This window comes from Anopheles moucheti, unplaced genomic scaffold (genome assembly GCF_943734755.1).
Source record: "Anopheles moucheti unplaced genomic scaffold, idAnoMoucSN_F20_07 putative_Y_5, whole genome shotgun sequence".
NCBI lineage: Eukaryota > Metazoa > Arthropoda > Insecta > Diptera > Culicidae > Anopheles > Anopheles moucheti.
In genome coordinates, this window is record NW_026453655.1 from 244,831 (window position 1) to 269,888 (window position 25,058).

Genomic DNA, 25,058 nt, shown 5'->3' on the forward strand with positions numbered 1-25,058 from the left:
TCTCATATTAACGAACAAACTTCGTTTTGGATGGACAAAGTTAGTTGTAATTAACAGTTTTTGTATGACAACACACTTCTGGTGGAACTTCATATCAACGAACAAAGTTCGAATCGGATGGACAAAGTTAATTGTAATTAACAGTTTTTGTATGAAAACACACTTCTAGTGGAACTTTATATCAACGAACAAAGTTCGTTTTTAATGGACAAAGTTAGATGTAATTAACAGTTTTTGTATGAAAACACACTTCTAGTGGAACCTCATATGAAAAAACAAAGTTCGTTTTGGATGGACAAAGTTAGTTGTAATTAACAGTTTTTGTATGAAAACACACTTCCAGTGGAACTTCATATCAACGAACAAAGTTCGTTTTTAATGGACAAAGTTAGATGTAATTAACAGTTTTTGTATGAAAACACCCTTCTGGTGGAACTTCATATCCACGAACAAAGTTCGAATCGGATGGACAAAGTTAATTGTAATTAACAGTTTTTGTATGAAAACACACTTCTAGTGGAACTTCATATTAACGAACAAAGTTCGTTTTGGATGGACAAAGTTAGTTGTAATTAACAGTTTTTGTATGAAAACACACTTCTGGTGGAACTTCATATCAACGAACAAAGTTCGTTTTGGATGGACAAAGTTAGTTGTAATTAACAGTTTTTGTATGAAAACACACTTCTGGTGGAACTTCATATCAACGAACAAAGTTCGTTTTTAATGGACAAAGTTAGATGTAATTAACAGTTTTTGTATGAAAACACCCTTCTGGTGGAACTTCATATCCACGAACAAAGTTCGAATCGGATGGACAAAGTTAATTGTAATTAACAGTTTTTGTATGAAAACACATTTCTAGTGGAACTTCATATTAACGAACAAAGTTCGTTTTGGATGGACAAAGTTAGTTGTAATTAACAGTTTTTGTATGAAAACACACTTCTGGTGGAACTTCATATCAACGAACAAAGTTCGTTTTGGATGGACAAAGTTAGTTGTAATTAACAGTTTTTGTATGAAAACACACTTCTGGTGGAACTTCATATCAACGAACAAAGTTCGTTTTTAATGGACAAAGTTAGATGTAATTAACAGTTTTTGTATGAAAACACCCTTCTGGTGGAACTTCATATCCACGAACAAAGTTCGAATCGGATGGACAAAGTTAATTGTAATTAACAGTTTTTGTATGAAAACACACTTCTAGTGGAACTTCATATTAACGAACAAAGTTCGTTTTGGATGGACAAAGTTAGTTGTAATTAACAGTTTTTGTATGAAAACACACTTCTGGTGGAACTTCATATCAACGAACAAAGTTCGTTTTTAATGGACAAAGTTAGATGTAATTAACAGTTTTTGTATGAAAACACACTTCTGGTGGAACTTCATATCAACGAACAAAGTTCGTTTTTAATGGACAAAGTTAGATGTAATTAACAGTTTTTGTATGAAAACACCCTTCTGGTGGAACTTCATATCCACGAACAAAGTTCGAATCGGATGGACAAAGTTAATTGTAATTAAAAGTTTTTGTATGAAAACACACTTCTAGTGGAACTTCATATTAACGAACAAAGTTCGTTTTGGATGGACAAAGTTAGTTGTAATTAACAGTTTTTGTATGAAAACACACTTCTGGTGGAACTTCATATCAACGAACAAAGTTCGTTTTGGATGGACAAAGTTAGTTGTAATTAACAGTTTTTGTATGAAAACACACTTCTGGTGGAACTTCATATCCACGAACAAAGTTCGAATCGGATGGACAAAGTTAGTTGTAATTAACAGTTTTTGTATGAAAACACACTTCTAGTGGAATTTCATATTAACGAACAAAGTTCGTTTTGGATGGACAAAAATAGTTGTAATTAACAGTTTTTGTATGAAAATACACTTCTGGTGGAACTTCATATCAACGAACGAAGTTCGTTTTTAATGGACAAAGTTAGTTGTAATTAACAGTTTTTGTATGAAAACACCCTTCTGGTGGAACTTCATATCCACGAACAAAGTTCGAATCGGATGGACAAAGTTAGTTGTAATTAACAGTTTTTGTATGAAAACACACTTCTAGTGGAATTTCATATTAACGAACAAAGTTCGTTTTGGATGGACAAAGTTAGTTGTAATTAACAGTTTTTGTACGAAAACACACTTCTGGTGGAACTTCATATCAACGAACAAAGTTCGTTTTGGATGGACAAAGTTAGTTGTAATTAACAGTTTTTGTATGAAAACACACTTCTGATGGAACTTCATATGAAAGAACAAAGTTCGAATCGGATGGACAAAGTTAGATGTAGTTAACAGTTTTTGTATGAAAACACACTTCTAGTGGAACTTCATATCAACGAACAAAGTTCGTTTTTAATGGACAAAGTTAGATGTAATTAACAGTTTTTGTATGAAAACACACTTCTGGTGGAACTTCATATCAACGAACAAAGTTCGTTTTGGATGGACAAAGTTAGTTGTAATTAACAGTTTTTGTATGAAAACACACTTCTGGTGGAACTTCAAATCAACGAACAAAGTTCGAATCGGATGGACAAAGTTAGTTGTAATTAACAGTTTTTGTTTGAAAACACACTTCTGGTGGAACTTCATATCAACGAACAAAGTTCGTTTTTAATGGACAAAGTTAGATGTAATTAACAGTTTTTGTATGAAAACACCCTTCTGGTGGAACTTCATATCCACGAACAAAGTTCGAATCGGATGGACAAAGTTAGTTGTAATTAACAGTTTTTGTATGAAAACTCACTTCTAGTGGAACTTCAAATCACCGAACAAAGTTCGTTTTGGATGGACAAAGTTAGTTGTAATTAACAGTTTTTGTATGAAAACACACTTCTGGTGGAACTTCATATCAACGAACAAAGTTCGTTTTTAATGGACAAAGTTAGTTGTAATTAACAGTTTTTGTATGAAAACACCCTTCTGGTGGAACTTCATATCCACGAACAAAGTTCGAATCGGATGGACAAAGTTAGTTGTAATTAACAGTTTTTGTATGAAAACACACTTCTAGTGGAACCTCATATGAAAAAACAAAGTTCGTTTTGGATGGACAAAGTTAGTTGTAATTAACAGTTTTTGTATGAAAACACACTTCCAGTGGAACTTCATATCAACGAACAAAGTTCGTTTTTAATGGACAAAGTTAGATGTAATTAACAGTTTTTGTATGAAAACACCCTTCTGGTGGAACTTCATATCCACGAACAAAGTTCGAATCGGATGGACAAAGTTAATTGTAATTAACAGTTTTTGTATGAAAACACACTTCTAGTGGAACTTCATATTAACGAACAAAGTTCGTTTTGGATGGACAAAGTTAGTTGTAATTAACAGTTTTTGTATGAAAACACACTTCTGGTGGAACTTCATATCAACGAACAAAGTTCGTTTTGGATGGACAAAGTTAGTTGTAATTAACAGTTTTTGTATGAAAACACACTTCTGGTGGAACTTCATATCAACGAACAAAGTTCGTTTTTAATGGACAAAGTTAGATGTAATTAACAGTTTTTGTATGAAAACACCCTTCTGGTGGAACTTCATATCCACGAACAAAGTTCGAATCGGATGGACAAAGTTAATTGTAATTAACAGTTTTTGTATGAAAACACACTTCTAGTGGAACTTCATATTAACGAACAAAGTTCGTTTTGGATGGACAAAGTTAGTTGTAATTAACAGTTTTTGTATGAAAACACACTTCTGGTGGAACTTCATATCAACGAACAAAGTTCGTTTTGGATGGACAAAGTTAGTTGTAATTAACAGTTTTTGTATGAAAACACACTTCTGGTGGAACTTCATATCAACGAACAAAGTTCGTTTTTAATGGACAAAGTTAGATGTAATTAACAGTTTTTGTATGAAAACACCCTTCTGGTGGAACTTCATATCCACGAACAAAGTTCGAATCGGATGGACAAAGTTAGTTGTAATTAACAGTTTTTGTATGAAAACACACTTCCAGTGGAACTTCATATCAACGAAAAAAGTTCGTTTTGGATGGACAAAGTTAGTTGTAATTAACAGTTTTTGTATGAAAACACACTTCTGGTGGAACTTCATATCAAAGAACAAAGTTCGAATCGGATGGACAAAGTTAGTTGTAATTAACAGTTTTTGTATGACAACACACTTCTGGTGGAACTTCATATCAACGAACAAAGTTCGAATCGGATGGACAAAGTTAATTGTAATTAACAGTTTTTGTATGAAAACACACTTCTAGTGGAACTTTATATCAACGAACAAAGTTCGTTTTTAATGGACAAAGTTAGATGTAATTAACAGTTTTTGTATGAAAACACACTTCTAGTGGAACCTCATATGAAAAAACAAAGTTCGTTTTGGATGGACAAAGTTAGTTGTAATTAACAGTTTTTGTATGAAAACACACTTCCAGTGGAACTTCATATCAACGAACAAAGTTCGTTTTTAATGGACAAAGTTAGATGTAATTAACAGTTTTTGTATGAAAACACACTTCTAGTGGAACTTCATATCAACGAACAAAGTTCGAATCGGATGGACAAAGTTAATTGTAATTAACAGTTTTTGTATGAAAACACACTTCTAGTGGAACTTCATATGAAAGAACAAAGTTCGTTTTGGATGGACAAAGTTAGTTGTAATTAACAGTTTTGGTATGAAAACTCGCTTCTAGTGGAACCTCATATGAAAAAACAAAGTTCGAATCGGATGGACAAAGTTAGTTGTAGTTAACAGTTTTGGTATGAAAACTCACTTCTAGTGGAACTTCAAATCAACGAACAAAGTTCGTTTTGGATGGACAAAGTTAGATGTAATTAACAGTTTTTGTATGAAAACACACTTCTAGTGGAACTTCATATCAACGAACAAAGTTCGAATCGGATGGACAAAGTTAATTGTAATTAACAGTTTTTGTATGAAAACACACTTCTAGTGGAACTTCATATGAAAGAACAAAGTTCGTTTTGGATGGACAAAGTTAGTTGTAGTTAACAGTTTTGGTATGAAAACTCGCTTCTAGTGGAACCTCATATGAAAAAACAAAGTTCGAATCGGATGGACAAAGTTAGTTGTAGTTAACAGTTTTGGTATGAAAACTCACTTCTAGTGGAACTTCAAATCAACGAACAAAGTTCGTTTTGGATGGACAAAGTTAGATGTAATTAACAGTTTTTGTATGAAAACACACTTCTAGTGGAACTTCATATCAACGAACAAAGTTCGAATCGGATGGACAAAGTTAATTGTAATTAACAGTTTTTGTATGAAAACACACTTCTAGTGGAACTTCATATGAAAGAACAAAGTTCGTTTTGGATGGACAAAGTTAGTTGTAATTAACAGTTTTTGTATGAAAACACACTTCTAGTGGAACTTTATATCAACGAACAAAGTTCGTTTTTAATGGACAAAGTTAGATGTAATTAACAGTTTTTGTATGAAAACACACTTCTAGTGGAACCTCATATGAAAAAACAAAGTTCGTTTTGGATGGACAAAGTTAGTTGTAATTAACAGTTTTTGTATGAAAACACACTTCCAGTGGAACTTCATATCAACGAACAAAGTTCGTTTTTAATGGACAAAGTTAGATGTAATTAACAGTTTTTGTATGAAAACACCCTTCTGGTGGAACTTCATATCCACGAACAAAGTTCGAATCGGATGGACAAAGTTAATTGTAATTAACAGTTTTTGTATGAAAACACACTTCTAGTGGAACTTCATATTAACGAACAAAGTTCGTTTTGGATGGACAAAGTTAGTTGTAATTAACAGTTTTTGTATGAAAACACACTTCTGGTGGAACTTCATATCAACGAACAAAGTTCGTTTTGGATGGACAAAGTTAGTTGTAATTAACAGTTTTGGTATGAAAACTCGCTTCTAGTGGAACCTCATATGAAAAAACAAAGTTCGAATCGGATGGACAAAGTTAGTTGTAGTTAACAGTTTTGGTATGAAAACTCACTTCTAGTGGAACTTCAAATCAACGAACAAAGTTCGTTTTGGATGGACAAAGTTAGATGTAATTAACAGTTTTTGTATGAAAACACACTTCTAGTGGAACTTCATATCAACGAACAAAGTTCGAATCGGATGGACAAAGTTAATTGTAATTAACAGTTTTTGTATGAAAACACACTTCTAGTGGAACTTCATATGAAAGAACAAAGTTCGTTTTGGATGGACAAAGTTAGTTGTAGTTAACAGTTTTGGTATGAAAACTCGCTTCTAGTGGAACCTCATATGAAAAAACAAAGTTCGAATCGGATGGACAAAGTTAGTTGTAGTTAACAGTTTTGGTATGAAAACTCACTTCTAGTGGAACTTCAAATCAACGAACAAAGTTCGTTTTGGATGGACAAAGTTAGATGTAATTAACAGTTTTTGTATGAAAACACACTTCTAGTGGAATCTCATATTAACGAACAAACTTCGTTTTGGATGGACAAAGTTAGTTGTAATTAACAGTTTTTGTATGACAACACACTTCTGGTGGAACTTCATATCAACGAACAAAGTTCGAATCGGATGGACAAAGTTAATTGTAATTAACAGTTTTTGTATGAAAACACACTTCTAGTGGAACTTTATATCAACGAACAAAGTTCGTTTTTAATGGACAAAGTTAGATGTAATTAACAGTTTTTGTATGAAAACACACTTCTAGTGGAACCTCATATGAAAAAACAAAGTTCGTTTTGGATGGACAAAGTTAGTTGTAATTAACAGTTTTTGTATGAAAACACACTTCCAGTGGAACTTCATATCAACGAACAAAGTTCGTTTTTAATGGACAAAGTTAGATGTAATTAACAGTTTTTGTATGAAAACACCCTTCTGGTGGAACTTCATATCCACGAACAAAGTTCGAATCGGATGGACAAAGTTAATTGTAATTAACAGTTTTTGTATGAAAACACACTTCTAGTGGAACTTCATATTAACGAACAAAGTTCGTTTTGGATGGACAAAGTTAGTTGTAATTAACAGTTTTTGTATGAAAACACACTTCTGGTGGAACTTCATATCAACGAACAAAGTTCGTTTTGGATGGACAAAGTTAGTTGTAATTAACAGTTTTTGTATGAAAACACACTTCTGGTGGAACTTCATATCAACGAACAAAGTTCGTTTTTAATGGACAAAGTTAGATGTAATTAACAGTTTTTGTATGAAAACACCCTTCTGGTGGAACTTCATATCCACGAACAAAGTTCGAATCGGATGGACAAAGTTAATTGTAATTAACAGTTTTTGTATGAAAACACATTTCTAGTGGAACTTCATATTAACGAACAAAGTTCGTTTTGGATGGACAAAGTTAGTTGTAATTAACAGTTTTTGTATGAAAACACACTTCTGGTGGAACTTCATATCAACGAACAAAGTTCGTTTTGGATGGACAAAGTTAGTTGTAATTAACAGTTTTTGTATGAAAACACACTTCTGGTGGAACTTCATATCAACGAACAAAGTTCGTTTTTAATGGACAAAGTTAGATGTAATTAACAGTTTTTGTATGAAAACACCCTTCTGGTGGAACTTCATATCCACGAACAAAGTTCGAATCGGATGGACAAAGTTAATTGTAATTAACAGTTTTTGTATGAAAACACACTTCTAGTGGAACTTCATATTAACGAACAAAGTTCGTTTTGGATGGACAAAGTTAGTTGTAATTAACAGTTTTTGTATGAAAACACACTTCTGGTGGAACTTCATATCAACGAACAAAGTTCGTTTTTAATGGACAAAGTTAGATGTAATTAACAGTTTTTGTATGAAAACACACTTCTGGTGGAACTTCATATCAACGAACAAAGTTCGTTTTTAATGGACAAAGTTAGATGTAATTAACAGTTTTTGTATGAAAACACCCTTCTGGTGGAACTTCATATCCACGAACAAAGTTCGAATCGGATGGACAAAGTTAATTGTAATTAAAAGTTTTTGTATGAAAACACACTTCTAGTGGAACTTCATATTAACGAACAAAGTTCGTTTTGGATGGACAAAGTTAGTTGTAATTAACAGTTTTTGTATGAAAACACACTTCTGGTGGAACTTCATATCAACGAACAAAGTTCGTTTTGGATGGACAAAGTTAGTTGTAATTAACAGTTTTTGTATGAAAACACACTTCTGGTGGAACTTCATATCCACGAACAAAGTTCGAATCGGATGGACAAAGTTAGTTGTAATTAACAGTTTTTGTATGAAAACACACTTCTAGTGGAATTTCATATTAACGAACAAAGTTCGTTTTGGATGGACAAAAATAGTTGTAATTAACAGTTTTTGTATGAAAATACACTTCTGGTGGAACTTCATATCAACGAACGAAGTTCGTTTTTAATGGACAAAGTTAGTTGTAATTAACAGTTTTTGTATGAAAACACCCTTCTGGTGGAACTTCATATCCACGAACAAAGTTCGAATCGGATGGACAAAGTTAGTTGTAATTAACAGTTTTTGTATGAAAACACACTTCTAGTGGAATTTCATATTAACGAACGAAGTTCGTTTTGGATGGACAAAGTTAGTTGTAATTAACAGTTTTTGTACGAAAACACACTTCTGGTGGAACTTCATATCAACGAACAAAGTTCGTTTTGGATGGACAAAGTTAGTTGTAATTAACAGTTTTTGTATGAAAACACACTTCTGATGGAACTTCATATGAAAGAACAAAGTTCGAATCGGATGGACAAAGTTAGATGTAGTTAACAGTTTTTGTATGAAAACACACTTCTAGTGGAACTTCATATCAACGAACAAAGTTCGTTTTTAATGGACAAAGTTAGATGTAATTAACAGTTTTTGTATGAAAACACACTTCTGGTGGAACTTCATATCAACGAACAAAGTTCGTTTTGGATGGACAAAGTTAGTTGTAATTAACAGTTTTTGTATGAAAACACACTTCTGGTGGAACTTCAAATCAACGAACAAAGTTCGAATCGGATGGACAAAGTTAGTTGTAATTAACAGTTTTTGTTTGAAAACACACTTCTGGTGGAACTTCATATCAACGAACAAAGTTCGTTTTTAATGGACAAAGTTAGATGTAATTAACAGTTTTTGTATGAAAACACCCTTCTGGTGGAACTTCATATCCACGAACAAAGTTCGAATCGGATGGACAAAGTTAGTTGTAATTAACAGTTTTTGTATGAAAACTCACTTCTAGTGGAACTTCAAATCACCGAACAAAGTTCGTTTTGGATGGACAAAGTTAGTTGTAATTAACAGTTTTTGTATGAAAACACACTTCTGGTGGAACTTCATATCAACGAACAAAGTTCGTTTTTAATGGACAAAGTTAGTTGTAATTAACAGTTTTTGTATGAAAACACCCTTCTGGTGGAACTTCATATCCACGAACAAAGTTCGAATCGGATGGACAAAGTTAGTTGTAATTAACAGTTTTTGTATGAAAACACACTTCTAGTGGAACCTCATATGAAAAAACAAAGTTCGTTTTGGATGGACAAAGTTAGTTGTAATTAACAGTTTTTGTATGAAAACACACTTCCAGTGGAACTTCATATCAACGAACAAAGTTCGTTTTTAATGGACAAAGTTAGATGTAATTAACAGTTTTTGTATGAAAACACCCTTCTGGTGGAACTTCATATCCACGAACAAAGTTCGAATCGGATGGACAAAGTTAATTGTAATTAACAGTTTTTGTATGAAAACACACTTCTAGTGGAACTTCATATTAACGAACAAAGTTCGTTTTGGATGGACAAAGTTAGTTGTAATTAACAGTTTTTGTATGAAAACACACTTCTGGTGGAACTTCATATCAACGAACAAAGTTCGTTTTGGATGGACAAAGTTAGTTGTAATTAACAGTTTTTGTATGAAAACACACTTCTGGTGGAACTTCATATCAACGAACAAAGTTCGTTTTTAATGGACAAAGTTAGATGTAATTAACAGTTTTTGTATGAAAACACCCTTCTGGTGGAACTTCATATCCACGAACAAAGTTCGAATCGGATGGACAAAGTTAATTGTAATTAACAGTTTCTGTATGAAAACACACTTCTAGTGGAACTTCATATTAACGAACAAAGTTCGTTTTGGATGGACAAAGTTAGTTGTAATTAACAGTTTTTGTATGAAAACACACTTCTGGTGGAACTTCATATCAACGAACAAAGTTCGTTTTGGATGGACAAAGTTAGTTGTAATTAACAGTTTTTGTATGAAAACACACTTCTGGTGGAACTTCATATCAACGAACAAAGTTCGTTTTTAATGGACAAAGTTAGATGTAATTAACAGTTTTTGTATGAAAACACCCTTCTGGTGGAACTTCATATCCACGAACAAAGTTCGAATCGGATGGACAAAGTTAGTTGTAATTAACAGTTTTTGTATGAAAACACACTTCCAGTGGAACTTCATATCAACGAAAAAAGTTCGTTTTGGATGGACAAAGTTAGTTGTAATTAACAGTTTTTGTATGAAAACACACTTCTGGTGGAACTTCATATCAAAGAACAAAGTTCGAATCGGATGGACAAAGTTAGTTGTAATTAACAGTTTTTGTATGAAAACACACTTCTAGTGGAACCTCATATGAAAAAACAAAGTTCGTTTTGGATGGACAAAGTTAGTTGTAATTAACAGTTTTTGTATGAAAACACACTTCCAGTGGAACTTCATATCAACGAACAATTTTCGTTTTGGATGGACAAAGTTAGTTGTAATTAACAGTTTTTGTATGAAAACACACTTCTGGTGGAACTTCATATGAAAGAACAAAGTTCGAATCGGATGGACAAAGTTAGTTGTAATTAACAGGTTTTGTATGAAAACACACTTCTGGTGGAACTTCATATGAAAGAACAATTTTCGTTTTGGATGGACAAAGTTAGTTGTAATTAACAGTTTTTGTATGAAAACACACTTCTAGTGGAATTTCATATTAACGAACAAACTTCGTTTTGGATGGACGAAGTTAGTTGTAATTAACAGTTTTTGTATGACAACACACTTCTGGTGGAAATTCATATGAAAGAACAAAGTTCGAATCGGATGGACAAAGTTAGTTGTAATTAACAGTTTTTGTATGAAAACACACTTCCAGTGGAACTTCATATCAACGAACAAAGTTCGTTTTTAATGGACAAAGTTAGATGTAATTAACAGTTTTTGTATGAAAACACCCTTCTGGTGGAACTTCATATCCACGAACAAAGTTCGAATCGGATGGACAAAGTTAATTGTAATTAACAGTTTTTGTATGAAAACACACTTCTAGTGGAACTTCATATTAACGAACAAAGTTCGTTTTGGATGGACAAAGTTAGTTGTAATTAACAGTTTTTGTATGAAAACTCACTTCTAGTGGAACTTCAAATCACCGAACAAAGTTCGTTTTGGATGGACAAAGTTAGTTGTAATTAACAGTTTTTGTATGAAAACACACTTCTGGTGGAACTTCATATCAACGAACAAAGTTCGTTTTTAATGGACAAAGTTAGTTGTAATTAACAGTTTTTGTATGAAAACACACTTCCAGTGGAACTTCATATCAACGAACAAAGTTCGTTTTGGATGGACAAAGTTAGTTGTAATTAACAGTTTTTGTATGAAAACACACTTCTAGTGGAACCTCATATGAAAAAACAAAGTTCGTTTTGGATGGACAAAGTTAGTTGTAATTAACAGTTTTTGTATGAAAACACACTTCTGGTGGAACTTCATATGAAAGAACAAAGTTCGAATCGGATGGACAAAGTTAGTTGTAATTAACAGTTTTTGTATGAAAACACACTTCCAGTGGAACTTCATATCAACGAACAAAGTTCGTTTTGGATGGACAAAGTTAGTTGTAATTAACAGTTTTTGTATGAAAACTCACTTCTAGTGGAACTTCAAATCACCGAACAAAGTTCGTTTTGGATGGACAAAGTTAGTTGTAATTAACAGTTTTTGTATGAAAACACACTTCTGGTGGAACTTCATATCAAAGAACAAAGTTCGAATCGGATGGACAAAGTTAGTTGTAATTAACAGTTTTTGTATGAAAACACACTTCTGATGGAACTTCATATGAACGAACAATTTTCGTTTTGGATGGACAAAGTTAGTTGTAATTAACAGTTTTTGTATGAAAACACACTTCTGGTGGAACTTCATATGAAAGAACAAAGTTCGAATCGGATGGACAAAGTTAGTTGTAATTAACAGTTTTTGTATGAAAACACCCTTCTGGTGGAACTTCATATCAACGAACAAAGTTCGAATCGGTTGGACAAAGTTAGTTGTAATTAACAGTTTTTGTATGAAAACACACTTCTAGTGGAACTTCATATCAAAGAACAAAGTTCGTTTTGGATGGACAAAGTTAGTTGTAATTAACAGTTTTTGTATGAAAACACACTTCTGGTGGAACTTCATATCAACGAACAAAGTTCGAATCGGATGGACAAAGTTAATTGTAATTAACAGTTTTTGTATGAAAACACACTTCTAGTGGAACTTCATATCAACGAACAAAGTTCGTTTTTAATGGACAAAGTTAGATGTAATTAACAGTTTTTGTATGAAAACACCCTTCTGGTGGAACTTCATATCCACGAACAAAGTTCGAATCGGATGGACAAAGTTAATTGTAATTAACTGTTTTTGTATGAAAACACACTTTTAGTGGAACTTCATATGAAAGAACAATTTTCGTTTTGGATGGACAAAGTTAGTTGTAATTAACAGTTTTTGTATGAAAACACACTTCTAGTGGAATTTCATATTAACGAACAAACTTCGTTTTGGATGGACAAAGTTAGTTGTAATTAACAGTTTTTGTATGACAACACACTTCTGGTGGAACTTCATATCAACGAACAAAGTTCGAATCGGATGGACAAAGTTAATTGTAATTAACAGTTTTTGTATGAAAACACACTTCTAGTGGAACTTCATATCAACGAACAAAGTTCGTTTTGGATGGACAAAGTTAGATGTAATTAACAGTTTTTGTATGAAAACACCCTTCTGGTGGAACTTCATATCCACGAACAAAGTTCGAAACGGATGGACAAAGTTAATTGTAATTAACAGTTTTTGTATGAAAACACACTTCTAGTGGAACTTCATATGAAAGAACAATTTTCGGTTTGGATGGACAAAGTTAGTTGTAATTAACAGTTTTTGTATGAAAACACACTTCTAGTGGAATTTCATATTAACGAACAAACTTCGTTTTGGATGGACAAAGTTAGTTGTAGTTAACAGTTTTGGTATGAAAACTCGCTTCTAGTGGAACCTCATATGAAAAAACAAAGTTCGAATCGGATGGACAAAGTTAGTTGTAGTTAACAGTTTTGGTATGAAAACTCACTTCTAGTGGAACTTCAAATCAACGAACAAAGTTCGAATCGGATGGACAAAGTTAATTGTAATTAACAGTTTTTGTATGAAAACACACTTCTAGTGGAACTTCATATTAACGAACAAAGTTCGTTTTGGATGGACAAAGTTAGTTGTAATTAACAGTTTTTGTATGAAAACACACTTCTAGTGGAAATTCATATGAAAGAACAAAGTTCGAATCGGATGGACAAAGTTAGTTGTAATTAACAGTTTTTGTATGAAAACACACTTCTAGTGGAACCTCATATGAAAAAACAAAGTTCGAATCGGATGGACAAAGTTAGTTGTAATTAACAGTTTTTGTATGAAAACACACTTCTGGTGGAACTTCATATCAACGAACAAAGTTCGAATCGGATGGACAAAGTTAATTGTAATTAACAGTTTTTGTATGAAAACACACTTCTAGTGGAACCTCATATGAAAAAACAAAGTTCGTTTTGGATGGACAAAGTTAGTTGTAATTAACAGTTTTTGTATGAAAACACACTTCCAGTGGAACTTCATATCAACGAACAAAGTTCGTTTTTAATGGACAAAGTTAGATGTAATTAACAGTTTTTGTATGAAAACACCCTTCTGGTGGAACTTCATATCCACGAACAAAGTTCGAATCGGATGGACAAAGTTAATTGTAATTAACAGTTTTTGTATGAAAACACACTTCTAGTGGAACTTCATATTAACGAACAAAGTTCGTTTTGGATGGACAAAGTTAGTTGTAATTAACAGTTTTTGTATGAAAACACACTTCTGGTGGAACTTCATATCAACGAACAAAGTTCGTTTTGGATGGACAAAGTTAGTTGTAATTAACAGTTTTTGTATGAAAACACACTTCTGGTGGAACTTCATATCAACGAACAAAGTTCGTTTTTAATGGACAAAGTTAGATGTAATTAACAGTTTTTGTATGAAAACACCCTTCTGGTGGAACTTCATGTCCACGAACAAAGTTCGAATCGGATGGACAAAGTTAATTGTAATTAACAGTTTTTGTATGAAAACACACTTCTAGTGGAACTTCATATTAACGAACAAAGTTCGTTTTGGATGGACAAAGTTAGTTGTAATTAACAGTTTTTGTATGAAAACACACTTCTGGTGGAACTTCATATCAACGAACAAAGTTCGTTTTGGATGGACAAAGTTAGTTGTAATTAACAGTTTTTGTATGAAAACACACTTCTGGTGGAACTTCATATCAACGAACAAAGTTCGTTTTTAATGGACAAAGTTAGATGTAATTAACAGTTTTTGTATGAAAACACCCTTCTGGTGGAACTTCATATCCACGAACAAAGTTCGAATCGGATGGACAAAGTTAATTGTAATTAACAGTTTTTGTATGAAAACACACTTCTAGTGGAACTTCATATTAACGAACAAAGTTCGTTTTGGATGGACAAAGTTAGTTGTAATTAACAGTTTTTGTATGAAAACACACTTCTGGTGGAACTTCATATCAACGAACAAAGTTCGTTTTTAATGGACAAAGTTAGATGTAATTAACAGTTTTTGTATGAAAACACACTTCTGCTGGAACTTCATATCAACGAACAAAGTTCGTTTTTAATGGACAAAGTTAGATGTAATTAACAGTTTTTGTATGAAAACACCCTTCTGGTGGAACTTCATATCCACGAACAAAGTTCGAATCGGATGGACAAAGTTAGTTGTAATTAACAGTTTTTGTATGAAAACACACTTCTAGTGGAATTTCATATTAACGAACAAAGTTCGTTTTGGATGGACAAAAATAGTTGTAATTAACAGTTTTTGTATGAAAATACACTTCTGGTGGAACTTCATATCAACGAACGAAGTTCGTTTTGGATGGACAAAGTTAGTTGTAATTAACAGTTTTTGTATGAAAACACACTTCTGGTGGAACTTCATATCCACGAACAAAGTTCGAATCGGATGGACAAAGTTAGTTGTAATTAACAGTTTTTGTATGAAAACACACTTCTAGTGGAATTTCATATTAACGAACAAAGTTCGTTTTGGATGGACAAAGTTAGTTGTAATTAACAGTTTTTGTACGAAAACACACTTCTGGTGGAACTTCATATCAACGAACAAAGTTCGTTTTGGATGGACAAAGTTAGTTGTAATTAACAGTTTTTGTATGAAAACACACTTCTGATGGAACTTCATATGAAAGAACAAAGTTCGAATCGGATGGACAAAGTTAGATGTAGTTAACAATTTTTGTATGAAAACACACTTCTAGTGGAACTTCATATCAACGAACAAAGTTCGTTTTTAATGGACAAAGTTAGATGTAATTAACAGTTTTTGTATGAAAACACACTTCTGCTGGAACTTCATATCAACGAACAAAGTTCGTTTTTAATGGACAAAGTTAGATGTAATTAACAGTTTTTGTATGAAAACACCCTTCTGGTGGAACTTCATATCCACGAACAAAGTTCGAATCGGATGGACAAAGTTAGTTATAATTAACAGTTTTTGTATGAAAACACACTTCTAGTGGAATTTCATATTAACGAACAAAGTTCGTTTTGGATGGACAAAAATAGTTGTAATTAACAGTTTTTGTATGAAAATACACTTCTGGTGGAACTTTATATCAACGAACGAAGTTCGTTTTTAATGGACAAAGTTAGTTGTAATTAACAGTTTTTGTATGAAAACACCCTTCTGGTGGAACTTCATATCCACGAACAAAGTTCGAATCGGATGGACAAAGTTAGTTGTAATTAACAGTTTTTGTATGAAAACACACTTCTAGTGGAATTTCATATTAACGAACAAAGTTCGTTTTTAATGGACAAAGTTAGATGTAATTAACAGTTTTTGTACGAAAACACACTTCTGGTGGAACTTCATATCAACGAACAAAGTTCGTTTTGGATGGACAAAGTTAGTTGTAATTAACAGTTTTTGTATGAAAACACACTTCTGATGGAACTTCATATGAAAGAACAAAGTTCGAATCGGATGGACAAAGTTAGATGTAGTTAACAATTTTTGTATGAAAACACACTTCTAGTGGAACTTCATATCAACGAACAAAGTTCGTTTTTAATGGACAAAGTTAGATGTAATTAACAGTTTTTGTATGAAAACACACTTCTGGTGGAACTTCATATCAACGAACAAAGTTCGTTTTGGATGGACAAAGTTAGTTGTAATTAACAGTTTTTGTATGAAAACACACTTCTGGTGGAACTTCAAATCAACGAACAAAGTTCGAATCGGATGGACAAAGTTAGTTGTAATTAACAGTTTTTGTTTGAAAACACACTTCTGGTGGAACTTCATATCAACGAACAAAGTTCGTTTTTAATGGACAAAGTTAGATGTAATTAACAGTTTTTGTATGAAAACACCCTTATGGTGGAACTTCATATCCACGAACAAAGTTCGAATCGGATGGACAAAGTTAGTTGTAATTAACAGTTTTTGTATGAAAACTCACTTCTAGTGGAACTTCAAATCACCGAACAAAGTTCGTTTTGGATGGACAAAGTTAGTTGTAATTAACAGTTTTTGTATGAAAACACACTTCTGGTGGAACTTCATATCAACGAACAAAGTTCGTTTTGGATGGACAAAGTTAGTTGTAATTAACAGTTTTTGTATGAAAACACACTTCTGGTGGAACTTCATATCAACGAACAAAGTTCGTTTTTAATGGACAAAGTTAGTTGTAATTAACAGTTTTTGTATGAAAACACCCTTCTGGTGGAACTTCATATCCACGAACAAAGTTCGAATCGGATGGACAAAGTTAGTTGTAATTAACAGTTTTTGTATGAAAACACACTTCTAAAGGAACCTCATATGAAAAAACAAAGTTCGTTTTGGATGGACAAAGTTAGTTGTAATTAACAGTTTTTGTATGAAAACACACTTCCAGTGGAACTTCATATCAACGAACAAAGTTCGTTTTTAATGGACAAAGTTAGATGTAATTAACAGTTTTTGTATGAAAACACCCTTCTGGTGGAACTTCATATCCACGAACAAAGTTCGAATCGGATGGACAAAGTTAATTGTAATTAACAGTTTTTGTATGAAAACACACTTCTAGTGGAACTTCATATTAACGAACAAAGTTCGTTTTGGATGGACAAAGTTAGTTGTAATTAACAGTTTTTGTATGAAAACACACTTCTGGTGGAACTTCATATCAACGAACAAAGTTCGTTTTGGATGGACAAAGTTAGTTGTAATTAACAGTTTTTGTATGAAAACACACTTCTGGTGGAACTTCATATCAACGAACAAAGTTCGTTTTTAATGGACAAAGTTAGATGTAATTAACAGTTTTTGTATGAAAACACCCTTCTGGTGGAACTTCATATCCACGAACAAAGTTCGAATCGGATGGACAAAGTTAATTGTAATTAACAGTTTTTGTATGAAAACACACTTCTAGTGGAACTTCATATTAACGAACAAAGTTCGTTTTGGATGGACAAAGTTAGTTGTAATTAACAGTTTTTGTATGAAAACACACTTCTGGTGGAACTTCATATCAACGAACAAAGTTCGTTTTTAATGGACAAAGTTAGATGTAATTAACAGTTTTTGTATGAAAACACACTTCTGGTGGAACTTCATATCAACGAACAAAGTTCGTTTTTAATGGACAAAGTTAGATGTAATTAACAGTTTTTGTATGAAAACACCCTTCTGGTGGAACTTCATATCCACGAACAAAGTTCGAATCGGATGGACAAAGTTAATTGTAATTAAAAGTTTTTGTATGAAAACACACTTCTAGTGGAACTTCATATTAACGAACAAAGTTCGTTTTGGATGGACAAAGTTAGTTGTAATTAACAGTTTTTGTATGAAAACACACTTCTGGTGGAACTTCATATCAACGAACAAAGTTCGTTTTGGATGGACAAAGTTAGTTGTAATTAACAGTTTTTGTATGAAAACACACTTCTGGTGGAACTTCATATCAACGAACAAAGTTCGTTTTTAATGGACAAAGTTAGATGTAATTAACAGTTTTTGTATGAAAACACCCTTCTGGTGGAACTTCATATCCACGAACAAAGTTCGAATCGGATGGACAAAGTTAGTTGTAATTAACAGTTTTTGTATGAAAACACACTTCTAGTGGAATTTCATATTAACGAACAAAGTTCGTTTTGGATGGACAAAAATAGTTGTAATTAACAGTTTTTGTATGAAAATACACTTCTGGTGGAACTTCATATCAACGAACGAAGTTCGTTTTGGATGGACAAAGTTAGTTGTAATTAACAGTTTTTGTATGAAAACACACTTCTGGTGGAACTTCATATCCACGAACAAAGTTCGAATCGGATGGACAAAGTTAGTTGTAATTAACAGTTTTTGTATGAAAACACACTTCTAGTGGAATTTCATATTAACGAACAAAGTTCGTTTTGGATGGACAAAAATAGTTGTAATTAACAGTTTTTGTATGAAAATACACTTCTGGTGGAACTTCATATCAACGAACGAAGTTCGTTTTTAATGGACAAAGTTAGTTGTAATTAACAGTTTTTGTATGAAAACACCCTTCTGGTGGAACTTCATATCCACGAACAAAGTTCGAATCGGATGGACAAAGTTAGTTGTAATTAACAGTTTTTGTATGAAAACACACTTCTAGTGGAATTTCATATTAACGAACAAAGTTCGTTTTGGATGGACAAAGTTAGTTGTAATTAACAGTTTTTGTATGAAAACACACTTCTGATGGAACTTCATATGAAAGAACAAAGTTCGAATCGGATGGACAAAGTTAGATGTAGTTAACAGTTTTTGTATGAAAACACACTTCTAGTGGAACTTCATATCAACGAACAAAGTTCGTTTTTAATGGACAAAGTTAGATGTAATTAACAGTTTTTGTATGAAAACACACTTCTGGTGGAACTTCATATCAACGAACAAAGTTCGTTTTGGATGGACAAAGTTAGTTGTAATTAACAGTTTTTGTATGAAAACACACTTCTGGTGGAACTTCAAATCAACGAACAAAGTTCGAATCGGATGGACAAAGTTAGTTGTAATTAACAGTTTTTGTTTGAAAACACACTTCTGGTGGAACTTCATATCAACGAACAAAGTTCGTTTTTAATGGACAAAGTTAGATGTAATTAACAGTTTTTGTATGAAAACACCCTTCTGGTGGAACTTCATATCCACGAACAAAGTTCGAATCGGATGGACAAAGTTAGTTGTAATTAACAGTTTTTGTATGAAAACTCACTTCTAGTGGAACTTCAAATCACCGAACAAAGTTCGTTTTGGATGGACAAAGTTAGTTGTAATTAACAGTTTTTGTATGAAAACACACTTCTGGTGGAACTTCATATCAACGAACAAAGTTCGTTTTGGATGGACAAAGTTAGTTGTAATTAACAGTTTTTGTATGAAAACACACTTCTGGTGGAACTTCATATCAACGAACAAAGTTCGTTTTTAATGGACAAAGTTAGTTGTAATTAACAGTTTTTGTATGAAAACACACTTCTGGTGGAACTTCATATCCACGAACAAAGTTCGAATCGGATGGACAAAGTTAGTTGTAATTAACAGTTTTTGTATGAAAACACACTTCTAGTGGAATTTCATATTAACGAACAAAGTTCGTTTTGGATGGACAAAGTTAGTTGTAATTAACAGTTTTTGTATGAAAACACACTTCTGGTGGAACTTCATATCAACGAACAAAGTTCGAATCGGATGGACAAAGTTAGTTGTAATTAACAGTTTTTGTATGAAAACACACTTCTAGTGGAACTTCATATCAACGAACAAAGTTCGTTTTTAATGGACAAAGTTAGATGTAATTAACAGTTTTTGTATGAAAACACACTTCTGGTGGAACTTCATATCAACGAACAAAGTTCGTTTTGGATGGACAAAGTTAGTTGTAATTAACAGTTTTTGTATGAAAACACACTTCTGGTGGAACTTCAAATCAACGAACAAAGTTCGAATCGGATGGACAAAGTTAGTTGTAATTAACAGTTTTTGTTTGAAAACACACTTCTGGTGGAACTTCATATCAACGAACAAAGTTCGAATCGGATGGACAAAGTTAGTTGTAATTAACAGTTTTTGTATGAAAACACACTTCTGGTGGAACTTCATATCAACGAACAAAGTTCGAATCGGATGGACAAAGTTAGTTGTAATTAACAGTTTTTGTATGAAAACACACTTCTGGTGGAACTTCATATGAAAGAACAAAGTTCGAATCGGATGGACAAAGTTAGTTGTAATTAACAGTTTTTGTATGAAAACTCACTTCTGGTGGAACTTCATATCAACGAACAAAGTTTGTTTTGGTTTGACAAAGTTAGTTGTAATTAACAGTTTTTGCATGAAAACACACTTTTGGTGGAACTTCATATCAAAGAACAAAGTTCGAATCGGATGGACAAAGTTAGTTGTAATTAACAGTTTTGGTATGAAAACACACTTCTGGTGGAACTTCATATCAACGAACAAAGTTCGTTTTGGATGGACAAAGTTAGTTGTAATTAACAGTTTTTGTATGAAAACACACTTCTGGTGGAACTTCATATGAAAGAACAAAGTTCGAATCGGATGGACAAAGTTAGTTGTAATTAACAGTTTTTGTATGAAAACTCACTTCTAGTGGAACTTCAAATCACCGAACAAAGTTCGTTTTGGATGGACAAAGTTAGTTGTAATTAACAGTTTTTGTATGAAAACACACTTCTGGTGGAACTTCATATCAACGAACAAAGTTCGTTTTGGATGGACAAAGTTAGTTGTAATTAACAGTTTTTGTATGAAAACACACTTCTGGTGGAACTTCATATCAACGAACAAAGTTCGTTTTTAATGGACAAAGTTAGTTGTAATTAACAGTTTTTGTATGAAAACACCCTTCTGGTGGAACTTCATATCCACGAACAAAGTTCGAATCGGATGGACAAAGTTAGTTGTAATTAACAGTTTTTGTATGAAAACACACTTCTAAAGGAACCTCATATGAAAAAACAAAGTTCGTTTTGGATGGACAAAGTTAGTTGTAATTAACAGTTTTTGTATGAAAACACACTTCCAGTGGAACTTCATATCAACGAACAAAGTTCGTTTTTAATGGACAAAGTTAGATGTAATTAACAGTTTTTGTATGAAAACACCCTTCTGGTGGAACTTCATATCCACGAACAAAGTTCGAATCGGATGGACAAAGTTAATTGTAATTAACAGTTTTTGTATGAAAACACACTTCTAGTGGAACTTCATATTAACGAACAAAGTTCGTTTTGGATGGACAAAGTTAGTTGTAATTAACAGTTTTTGTATGAAAACACACTTCTGGTGGAACTTCATATCAACGAACAAAGTTCGTTTTGGATGGACAAAGTTAGTTGTAATTAACAGTTTTTGTATGAAAACACACTTCTGGTGGAACTTCATATCAACGAACAAAGTTCGTTTTTAATGGACAAAGTTAGATGTAATTAACAGTTTTTGTATGAAAACACCCTTCTGGTGGAACTTCATATCCACGAACAAAGTTCGAATCGGATGGACAAAGTTAATTGTAATTAACAGTTTTTGTATGAAAACACACTTCTAGTGGAACTTCATATTAACGAACAAAGTTCGTTTTGGATGGACAAAGTTAGTTGTAATTAACAGTTTTTGTATGAAAACACACTTCTGGTGGAACTTCATATCAACGAACAAAGTTCGTTTTTAATGGACAAAGTTAGATGTAATTAACAGTTTTTGTATGAAAACACACTTCTGGTGGAACTTCATATCAACGAACAAAGTTCGTTTTTAATGGACAAAGTTAGATGTAATTAACAGTTTTTGTATGAAAACACCCTTCTGGTGGAACTTCATATCCACGAACAAAGTTCGAATCGGATGGACAAAGTTAATTGTAATTAAAAGTTTTTGTATGAAAACACACTTCTAGTGGAACTTCATATTAACGAACAAAGTTCGTTTTGGATGGACAAAGTTAGTTGTAATTAACAGTTTTTGTATGAAAACACACTTCTGGTGGAACTTCATATCAACGAACAAAGTTCGTTTTGGATGGACAAAGTTAGTTGTAATTAACAGTTTTTGTATGAAAACACACTTCTGGTGGAACTTCATATCAACGAACAAAGTTCGTTTTTAATGGACAAAGTTAGATGTAATTAACAGTTTTTGTATGAAAACACCCTTCTGGTGGAACTTCATATCCACGAACAAAGTTCGAATCGGATGGACAAAGTTAGTTGTAATTAACAGTTTTTGTATGAAAACACACTTCTAGTGGAATTTCATATTAACGAACAAAGTTCGTTTTGGATGGACAAAAATAGTTGTAATTAACAGTTTTTGTATGAAAATACACTTCTGGTGGAACTTCATATCAACGAACGAAGTTCGTTTTGGATGGACAAAGTTAGTTGTAATTAACAGTTTTTGTATGAAAACACACTTCTGGTGGAACTTCATATCCACGAACAAAGTTCGAATCGGATGGACAAAGTTAGTTGTAATTAACAGTTTTTGTATGAAAACACACTTCTAGTGGAATTTCATATTAACGAACAAAGTTCGTTTTGGATGGACAAAAATAGTTGTAATTAACAGTTTTTGTATGAAAATACACTTCTGGTGGAACTTCATATCAACGAACGAAGTTCGTTTTTAATGGACAAAGTTAGTTGTAATTAACAGTTTTTGTATGAAAACACCCTTCTGGTGGAACTTCATATCCACGAACAAAGTTCGAATCGGATGGACAAAGTTAGTTGTAATTAACAGTTTTTGTATGAAAACACACTTCTAGTGGAATTTCATATTAACGAACAAAGTTCGTTTTGGATGGACAAAGTTAGTTGTAATTAACAGTTTTTGTATGAAAACACACTTCTGATGGAACTTCATATGAAAGAACAAAGTTCGAATCGGATGGACAAAGTTAGATGTAGTTAACAGTTTTTGTATGAAAACACACTTCTAGTGGAACTTCATATCAACGAACAAAGTTCGTTTTTAATGGACAAAGTTAGATGTAATTAACAGTTTTTGTATGAAAACACACTTCTGGTGGAACTTCATATCAACGAACAAAGTTCGTTTTGGATGGACAAAGTTAGTTGTAATTAACAGTTTTTGTATGAAAACACACTTCTGGTGGAACTTCAAATCAACGAACAAAGTTCGAATCGGATGGACAAAGTTAGTTGTAATTAACAGTTTTTGTTTGAAAACACACTTCTGGTGGAACTTCATATCAACGAACAAAGTTCGTTTTTAATGGACAAAGTTAGATGTAATTAACAGTTTTTGTATGAAAACACCCTTCTGGTGGAACTTCATATCCACGAACAAAGTTCGAATCGGATGGACAAAGTTAGTTGTAATTAACAGTTTTTGTATGAAAACTCACTTCTAGTGGAACTTCAAATCACCGAACAAAGTTCGTTTTGGATGGACAAAGTTAGTTGTAATTAACAGTTTTTGTATGAAAACACACTTCTGGTGGAACTTCATATCAACGAACAAAGTTCGTTTTGGATGGACAAAGTTAGTTGTAATTAACAGTTTTTGTATGAAAACACACTTCTGGTGGAACTTCATATCAACGAACAAAGTTCGTTTTTAATGGACAAAGTTAGTTGTAATTAACAGTTTTTGTATGAAAACACACTTCTGGTGGAACTTCATATCCACGAACAAAGTTCGAATCGGATGGACAAAGTTAGTTGTAATTAACAGTTTTTGTATGAAAACACACTTCTAGTGGAATTTCATATTAACGAACAAAGTTCGTTTTGGATGGACAAAGTTAGTTGTAATTAACAGTTTTTGTATGAAAACACACTTCTGGTGGAACTTCATATCAACGAACAAAGTTCGAATCGGATGGACAAAGTTAGTTGTAATTAACAGTTTTTGTATGAAAACACACTTCTAGTGGAACTTCATATCAACGAACAAAGTTCGTTTTTAATGGACAAAGTTAGATGTAATTAACAGTTTTTGTATGAAAACACACTTCTGGTGGAACTTCATATCAACGAACAAAGTTCGTTTTGGATGGACAAAGTTAGTTGTAATTAACAGTTTTTGTATGAAAACACACTTCTGGTGGAACTTCAAATCAACGAACAAAGTTCGAATCGGATGGACAAAGTTAGTTGTAATTAACAGTTTTTGTTTGAAAACACACTTCTGGTGGAACTTCATATCAACGAACAAAGTTCGAATCGGATGGACAAAGTTAGTTGTAATTAACAGTTTTTGTATGAAAACACACTTCTGGTGGAACTTCATATCAACGAACAAAGTTCGAATCGGATGGACAAAGTTAGTTGTAATTAACAGTTTTTGTATGAAAACACACTTCTGGTGGAACTTCATATGAAAGAACAAAGTTCGAATCGGATGGACAAAGTTAGTTGTAATTAACAGTTTTTGTATGAAAACTCACTTCTGGTGGAACTTCATATCAACGAACAAAGTTTGTTTTGGTTTGACAAAGTTAGTTGTAATTAACAGTTTTTGCATGAAAACACACTTTTGGTGGAACTTCATATCAAAGAACAAAGTTCGAATCGGATGGACAAAGTTAGTTGTAATTAACAGTTTTGGTATGAAAACACACTTCTGGTGGAACT